A 9,644-nucleotide genomic window follows, 5' to 3' on the forward strand; every position below is an offset into this window, starting at 1 on the left:
GAAACATCAGAGGCGTGAATTCTCTGTGGAGGATGTCATTGGCCATCTGAGTGTCGAGCAGAATTCGAGGGCAAAGGACTCGCACGGAAAAGGGGCCGAAGGGACTTCTGTTGCCAACATGGTGAACCAGAGGAACCTCAACTCCCACAAGTTCAAGGGAAAGAACGGTGTCCAACAGAATACCGACTTCAAGAAGAAGGGTAAGAAGACCTTCAAGAAGAACAAGAAGGATGAGGGCTGCTTTACTTGTGGTTCGACTGAACATTGGGCCAACAGGTGCCCAAACAAGTTTAAGAAGTCAGGACAGGACTCCAAGTCTGTCAACATGATTGTGGGCAACAATGAGAATGATGCATCTGGGTACGGTAATCTATTTACTGTTTTTTCAGTGTTTCAGCCTACCGATTGGTGGGTGGATACAGGTGCAGGTGTTCATGTGTGTGCTGACATTTTATTGTTCTCTTCTTACCAGGTCACAGGCCACGGGTCCGTATTGATGGGGAATGGCGCGAGTGCTTCTGTTCATGGTGTTGGCACGGTCGATCTGAAGTTTACTTCGGGAAGGATCGTGCAGCTGAAGAACGTGCAGCATGTCCCCGCCATCAAGAAGAACCTCGTTAGTGGCTCCCTTCTATGTAGAGAAGGGTTTAAGTTGGTATTTGAGTCTAATAAATTAGTTGTTACTAAGTATGGACTATTTGTTGGAAAAGGTTATGAGAGCGGAGGGATGTTCCGCCTTTCCCTCGCAGATTTCTGTAATAAAGTCATGAACCATGTTCATTCGAGTGTTAATGAATCTGAGGTTTGGCATTCACGTCTTTGTCACATAAGTTTCGGTGTTATGACGCGGCTAGCTAAGTTGGATTTAATCCCGAGTTTCACTTTAGCCAAAGGTTCTAAGTGCCTGTCATGTGTGCAAGCTAAGCAACCTCGCCAACCTCACAAGGCTGCGGAGGAGAGACATTTGGCACCATTAGAACTCATACATTCTGATCTTTGTGAGATGAACGGTGTATTGACTAAAGGTGGAAAGAAATACTTCATGACATTGATAGATGATTCCACTAGATATTGCTATGTGTATCTGTTAAATACTAAAGATGAGGCTCTACATTACTTTAAAATCTATAAGGCAGAAGTTGAGAATCAACTTGAAAAGAAAATTAAACGATTCCGTTCAGATCGTGGTGGAGAGTACTTCTCGAGTGAGTTTGATTCCTTCTGTGCAGAACACGGCATTATTCATGAGAGGACGCCTCCCTATTCACCCCAGTCAAACGGGGTTGCCCGAGCAGAAAAACCGTACTCTAACTGATCTGGTTAACGCCATGTTAGATACGTCGGGTTTATCCAAGGCATGGTGGGGGGAGGCTATATTGACGGCATGTCATGTCCTGAATAAAGTTCCGATAAAGGATAATGATATCACTCCCTATGAGAGATGGGCAAAGAGAAGGACAACACTCTCGTACTTGCGTACTTGGGGATGTTTGGCGAAAGTCAACGTGCCGATCCCCAAAAAGCGTAAGCTTGGACCCAAGACTGTGGACTGCGTTAATTTGGGCTACGCTAAGAACAGCGTTGGCTATAGATTTCTAGTAGTGAAATGTGAGTTACCTGACCAGAAGGTCGGTACAATCATAGAGTCTAAGGATGCTACATTCTTTGAGGATATTTTTCCTATGAGAGATATGCAAAGCACTACTAGACAGGAATCTGAGGAGACTCCTGAGCCTGCCATTCCTATGGAATATTATGAACGAACACATGATGAAAATCCTGAGGAGGATGACGAGGAAACCCTTTGGTAGGGGCAAGAGACAAAGGACTGCAAAGACCTTTGGTGATGATATCTTCGTGTACCTCGTGGATGATACTCCCACTTCTATCTCAGAAGCGTATGCCTCTCCAGAAGCTGACTACTGGAAGGATGCGGTTCGTAGCGAGATGGATTCCATCATGGCTAACGGGACATGGGAGATCACTGAGCGTCCCTATGGTTGCAAACCATTGGGATGTAAGTGGGTGTTCAAGAAAAAGCTTAGGCCCGATGGTACGATTGAAAAGTACAAGGCCAGGCTTGTGGCCAAGGGCTATGACCAGAAAGAAGAGGAAGATTTCTTTGATACTTATTCACCTGTGGCTAGACTGACCACCATTCGAGTATTACTCTCGTTGGCGGCCTCACATGGTCTTCTCGTCCATCAAATGGATGTTAAGACGGCTTTTCTGAATGGAGAGCTAAATGAGGAAATCTACATGCAACAGCCAGATGGCTTTGTGATAGATGGTCAGGAAAGGAAGGTGTGTAAGTTGCTGAAATCTTTATATGGCCTAAAGCAAGCACCTAAGCAATGGCATGATAAGTTCAATACAACTCTGACATCTGTTGGTTTCGTTGTTAATGAGGCTGACAAATGTGTATACTATCGCCATGGTGGGGGCGAAGGAGTTATACTGTGCTTGTATGTTGATGACATACTGATATTCGGAACAAACCTCAAAGTCATTGAGGAGGTCAAATCATTTCTGTCTCAGAACTTTGAGATGAAGGACCTTGGTGTGGCTGATGTTATCTTGAACATCAAGCTACTGAGAGATAATGAGGGCGGGATCACACTTCTGCAATCCCATTATGTTGAGAAGGTGTTGAGTCGTTTTGGATATTCGGATTGCACACCATCTCAAACACCATATGATCCTAGCGTGTTGATTCGAAAGTCCAAAGGCATGGCTAAAGATCAATTGAGATACTCTCAAATCATTGGTTCACTGATGTACCTAGCGAGCACAACGAGGCCTGACATTGCGTTTGCTGTGAGCAAACTGAGCCGGTTTGTTTCCAAACCGGGTGATGTACATTGGCATGCTGTTGAAAGAGTTATGCGCTATCTGAAAGGTACTATGAACTATGGACTTCACTATACCGGAGACCCGTCGGTACTTGAAGGGTATAGTGATGCGAATTGGATCTCTGATGCTGATGAGATGAAGGCCACAACTGGGTATATGTTTACTCTTGGAGGTGGCGCTGTTTCCTGGAAGTCTTGCAAGCAAACGATCTTAACGAGATCGACAATGGAAGCAGAATTAACAGCATTAGACACTTCTGGTGTTGAAGCAGGATGGCTTCGAGATCTTTTGATGGACTTGCCACTGGTTGATAAACCGGTTCCGGCTATCCTTATGAACTGTGACAATCAGACTGTCATCACCAAGGTGAAGATTTCAAAGGACAACATGAAGTCCAACAAACACATAAGAATGAGATTAAAAGCTGTCAGAAAATTAAGAAACTCCGGAGTGATAGCGCTGGACTATGTCCATACGGCTAAGAATCTGGCAGATCCCTTTACGAAAGGGCTATCACGTGTCGTGATAGATAGTGCATCGAGGGAGATGGGTATGAGACCCACATGAGTTGCCATGGTGGTAACCCAACCTATGTGATCGGAGATCCCGTGAAGTAGGACCTGGGAAACAAGCCAGTGGTGAACTGAGGAGAGTAATTTTACTAACCCACTGCGTTGGAGATGCAATACTCTCGGAAACTGTATGGAAGGATGACTACTGTCTTAATGTGTTCCAAGGCTTATATGTATAAGCAAGATGCTATCCTACAGAGCGATCTTTGGAGGAACACACCTATGTGAGCCCGACTGCTAGTCACAGTCTATGAGATTGGGGTGATCTCTAGTAAGCTCATGAATAGGCCAGGAGTGTGACTTATATGCTCCACCCGAGGGGTCAGCCTTCGGCAGCCCAGTACTAGTAAGACATGTGGTGAAACTTCTTTACGCCAAACTGACAATTCAAGGCATAGTCCATTGTTCAGTTGTGAAGGAGTGTAGCTACTTGCTCTAGGTGAACAGGGCCGGCCCTAGGGAGGGGCAGGGGGGCGGCCGCCCCGGGCCCCCAAAATCTAGGGGCCCCGTCCAGGTTCGCGGGTAGGCCATGGCCCAGGGACGCAGCAGGTAAATCTCGTTCAGAGTCAGCTGGCAGCCCCGCACGCAACAGCCCACGACCATTCCTCTTTTTCCTTGAGATGGCAAGTACTGAACATCAATCACGCCAAGATACCAGGCCTTGCCCAGCGGCATGCATGACCATCATTGACGGATAGTAGCGCAAGACGCCGACGCCTCGTTTTTTCCATTGTACACACCACCGCCAGCGCCCAATTCCAGTCCCCAACACGGCAAGACCACGGCCTCCGATGTCGCAGCGGCGGCGATGGAGGAGCACGCCTTTAGATTCATGGTCGGACTCTGGTAAGTAACAACGCGGCCTTTTTTGATCGAATCCTTTGGGATTGCATCTATTTTGAGATTTCTAAACTTGCCCGGGCCGGAGATATTGTAGTCACCATAATCAGGAGGATTCTTCACTTAGCATTACAAAATCAGCACGTATTATAGTTCGACTCTGAAATATAAATTCTGGGCACTTTTCACTCTAGTAGCAACTCAAGTACATACCCTAGTCAATATACGATGTGTTTACGCAAGGCACAATTTATTACTCACATTCGCTATGATTGACACTTATGTTGTAGTGTAGCCAATATTAGTAGTACAAAATAGACCATATGGTTCCGAGTAATTGGCCATATGTACACTTTGTAATTCAGAAACTAAAAAAAGGGTAAATCAAGAAAATGTGGTTGGATATAACACCTACCGAATATAAAGAAAGACAAATAATTTACATAGTTTGTGTTCCTTGATTATGAGACGATGTCTACAGAAAAGTATTAACCTCTAAGTTGCGCCAAATTCTTTATGAACTTGTCAGCTTAACTCAATGATCTATTTCATGGTATTATAGTGATGTTGCAAAAGCACTATTTTAAAGGCATTCGAATGTTTCTTTCGCTGTAAACAATTTCAACTTAGACCAATATCAAAGTAAATGAAAAATATGCTATCTTGATCTTTATATTAAGGGCCCCCAGATTTTAGTTTCGCCCCGGGCCCCCAAATCTCAGGACCGGCCCTGTAGGTGAAGCTCAACCTTAACAGGTCTTCACTGAAACACTAGTATATCAAAACAGCGTTTGGAACAAAGGACAAAGTGGGCCCCTGAGATCTGGTGGGGGATTGTTGAAATGTGAGATGGGCCTAGAGCCCATATGACAATTTCAGATTTGATCTCTAAGGGCCCATGTAGGTGGCATGACAAGGTGGTGGGAAGTTTAGTCCCACCATGCTAGTGGAAGGAAAGTTGGAGTGGTTTATAAGGGTGGCTCTTCTACATGCTATTGGAGCTTGAGAAGAGAAGAGGCCCTCCCGCGTTCCTCCTCCGCCGCCCGCCTCGCCTCGCCTCGTCACGACGCGCCGCGCCGCGCCGCGCCGCGGTTGCGGGAATGAGCCGAGCCGAGCTCACACCTATGCACTTATTTTTGCCAGTCACTAATGGAGAGGTTCTGACAGCAGGGCCACGATCCGAGACGTCGGATCGTGGGCTGACACGGACTCGGACGTGGGTCAAGCCCACGTCTCTCCATGCGGCTACGTCTATATAAGTGTGCGGTGTCCCCTAACCCTAGCCGCCACGAACAGATCACATCTGCTCACGCGCATGCCCACCGTCATTCCTTTGCTGCTGCTGCCGCCGGTGACTCCATCCCGTCCGCCGCGTACACGGTCGACGGGAGAGCAGGTCTCTGAAACCACGCCCTTCTGGTTCCTGTACGGGGTGAGGGGCGAATAGGTTTTTGGGCAGCGATTACGCGACTGCTCGCTTCCGATCGTCTACTTCCTCTACATCCGCGTCGCCTTCATCATCACCATGTCCATCGACCCCGACCGTGCCGCCGCCGAGAAAGCTGAAGCCGACAAGAAGGCCGCCGAGGACGCCGCTGCTGCCACCAAAGCCGCGGCCTCTGCATGGCCTACTGGAGGGTATAACTCGTTTATCCCGCTCCTGATTATTTTCATATTAGCAGTACTAGCAGTATGTGTAGATTTGTCTACTGTTTGCTTAGTACGTGCATGTTTAGATCAAAGTCAGTACGTCATCAACTTAGTCAATGCCATGCTAGTGATTTACTCGTGGATTAATTTAATTGAGAAATTGCCTATTTATTCAACAATCGAAAACCTATTATGTGTAGGAATTTTTCGGCAAGTGGCTTTGCCGCAGCACTGAAACCGGATAAGTTTACCGGTATGTATTTTAAGCGTTGGCACACAAAGACCACTTTATGGCTCACGGCTATGAACGTGTTCTGGGTCACCGGTGTGTCCAGGGGAACGATTGCTCCTGAACAGGAGAAGGCGTTCAGGGAGGCAACCACTGTGTTTCTCGGAGCAGTTCTTAGCGTGATCGGAGATAAACTGGTCGACGCATATTTGCATGTGCATGTCGCCAAGGACTTGTGGGAGGCGCTCGAATCTAAGTTCGGGGCCGCCGATGCAGGGAGCGAGATGTATATTATAGAGCAGTTCCACGACTACAAGATGGTTGAGAACCGTCCTGTACTGGAGCAGGCTCATGAGATAATATGCATTGTTAAGGAGCTTGAGCTTCTGAAGTGCGAGTTACCGGGCAAGTTTGTCGTGGGCTGCATAATCGCTAAGCTCCCCAATTCCTGGAGGAACTTTGCCACCACTCTGAAACATCAGAGGCGTGAATTCTCTGTGGAGGATGTCATTGGCCATCTGAGTGTCGAGCAGAATTCGAGGGCAAAGGACTCGCACGGAAAAGGGGCCGAAGGGACTTCTGTTGCCAACATGGTGAACCAGAGGAACCTCAACTCCCACAAGTTCAAGGGAAAGAACGGTGTCCAACAGAATACCGACTTCAAGAAGAAGGGTAAGAAGACCTTCAAGAAGAACAAGAAGGATGAGGGCTGCTTTACTTGTGGTTCGACTAAACATTGGGCCAACAGGTGCCCAAACAAGTTTAAGAAGTCAGGACAGGACTCCAAGTCTGTCAACATGATTGTGGTCAACAATGAGAATGGTGCATCTGGGTACAGTAATCTATTTACTGTTTTTTCAGTGTTTCAGCCTACCGATTGGTGGGTGGATACAGGTGCAAGTGTTCATGTGTGTGCTGACATTTCATTGTTCTCTTCTTACCAGGTCACAGGCCACGGGTCCGTATTGATGGGGAATGGCGCGAGTGCTTCTGTTCATGGTGTTGGCACGGTCGATCTGAAGTTTACTTCGGGAAGGATCGTGCAGCTGAAGAACGTGCAGCATGTCCCCGCCATCAAGAAGAACCTCGTTAGTGGCTCCCTTCTATGTAGAGAAGGGTTTAAGTTGGTATTCGAGTCTAATAAATTAGCTGTACTAAGTATGGACTATTTGTTGGAAAAGGTTATGAGAGCGGAGGGATGTTCCGCCTTTCCCTCACAGATTTCTGTAATAAAGTCATGAACCATGTTCATTCGAGTGTTAATGAATCTGAGGTTTGGCATTCACGTCTTTGTCACATAATTTTCGGTGTTATCACGCGGCTAGCTAAGTTGGATTTAATCCCGAGTTTCACTTTAGCCAAAGGTTCTAAGTGCCTATCATGTGTGCAAGCTAAGCAACCTCGCCAGCCTCACAAGGCTGCGGAGGAGAGACACTTGGCACCATTAGAACTCATACATTCTGATCTTTGTGAGATGAACGGTGTATTGACTAAAGGTGGAAAGAAATACTTCATGACATTGATAGATGATTCCACTAGATATTGCTATGTGTATCTGTTAAATACTAAAGATGAGGCTCTACATTACTTTAAAATCTATAAGGCAGAAGTTGAGAATCAACTTGAAAAGAAAATTAAACGATTCCGTTCAGATCGTGGTGGAGAGTACTTCTCGAGTGAGTTTGATTCCTTCTGTGTAGAACACGGTATTATTCATGAGAGGACGCCTCCCTATTCACCCCAGTCAAACGGGGTTGCCGAGCGGAAAAACCGTACTCTAACTGATCTGGTTAACGCCATGTTAGATACGTCGGGTTTATCCAAGGCATGGTGGGGGGAGGCTATATTGACGGCATGTCATGTCCTGAATAAAGTTCCGATAAAGGATAATGATATCACTCCCTATGAGAGATGGGCAAAGAGAAGGACAACACTCTCGTACTTGCGTACTTGGGGATGTTTGGCGAAAGTCAACGTGCCGATCCCCAAAAAGCGTAAGCTTGGACCCAAGACTGTGGACTGCGTTAATTTGGGCTACGCTAAGAACAGCGTTGGCCATAGATTTCTAGTAGTCAAATCTGAGTTACCTGACCAGAAGGTCGGTACAATCATAGAGTCTAAGGATGCTACATTCCTTGAGGATATTTTTCCTATGAGAGATATGCAAAGCACTACTAGACAGGAATCTGAGGAGACTCCTGAGCCTGCCATTCCTATGGAATATTATGAACGAACACATGATGAAAATCCTGAGGAGGATGACGAGGAAACCCTTGGTAGGGGCAAGAGACAAAGGACTGCAAAGACCTTTGGTGATGATTTCTTCGTGTACCTCGTGGATGATACTCCCACTTCTATCTCAGAAGCATATGCCTCTCCAGAAGCTGACTACTGGAAGGATGCGGTTCGTAGCGAGATGGATTCCATCATGGCTAACGGGACATGGGAGATCACTGAGCGTCCCTATGGTTGCAAACCATTGGGATGTAAGTGGGTGTTCAAGAAAAAGCTTAGGCCCGATGGTACGATTGAAAAGTACAAGGCCAGGCTTGTGCCCAAGGGCTATGACCAGAAAGAAGAGGAAGATTTCTTTGATACTTATTAACCTGTGGCTAGACTGACCACCATTCGAGTATTACTCTCGTTGGCGGCCTCACATGGTCTTCTCGTCCATCAAATGGATGTTAAGACGGCTTTTCTGAATGGAGAGCTAAATGAGGAAATCTACATGCAACAGCCAGATGGCTTTGTGATAGATGGTCAGGAAAGGAAGGTGTGTAAGTTGCTGAAATCTTTATATGGCCTAAAGCAAGCACCTAAGCAATGGCATGATAAGTTCAATACAACTCTGACATCTGTTGGTTTCGTTGTTAATGAGGCTGACAAATGTGTATACTATCGCCATGGTGGGGGCGAAGGAGTTATATTGTGCTTGTATGTTGATGACATACTGATATTCGGAACAAACCTCAAAGTCATTGAGGAGGTCAAATCGTTTCTGTCTTAGAACTTTGAGATGAAGGACCTTGGTGTGGCTGATGTTATCTTGAACATCAAGCTACTGAGAGATAATGAGGGCGGGATCACACTTCTGCAATCCCATTATGTTGAGAAGGTGTTGAGTCGTTTTGGATATTCGGACTGCACACCATCTCAAACACCATATGATCCTAGCGTGTTGATTCGAAAGTCCAAAGGCATGGCTAAAGATCAATTGAGATACTCCCAAATCATTGGTTCACTGATGTACCTAGCGAGCGCAACGAGGCCTGACAGCGCGTTTGCTGAGAGCAAACTGAGTCGGTTTGTTTCCAAACCGGGTGATGTACATTGGCATGCTGTTGAAAGAGTTATGCGCTATCTGAAAGGTACTATGAACTATGGACTTCACTATACCGGAGACCCGTCGGTAATTGAAGGGTATAGTGATGCGAATTGGATCTCTAATGCTGATGAGATGAAGGCCACAACTGGGTATATGTTTACTCTTGGAGGTGGCG

This window comes from Triticum dicoccoides, chromosome 6B, assembly GCF_002162155.2.
Source record: "Triticum dicoccoides isolate Atlit2015 ecotype Zavitan chromosome 6B, WEW_v2.0, whole genome shotgun sequence".
NCBI classification, from domain to species: Eukaryota; Viridiplantae; Streptophyta; class Magnoliopsida; order Poales; family Poaceae; genus Triticum; species Triticum dicoccoides.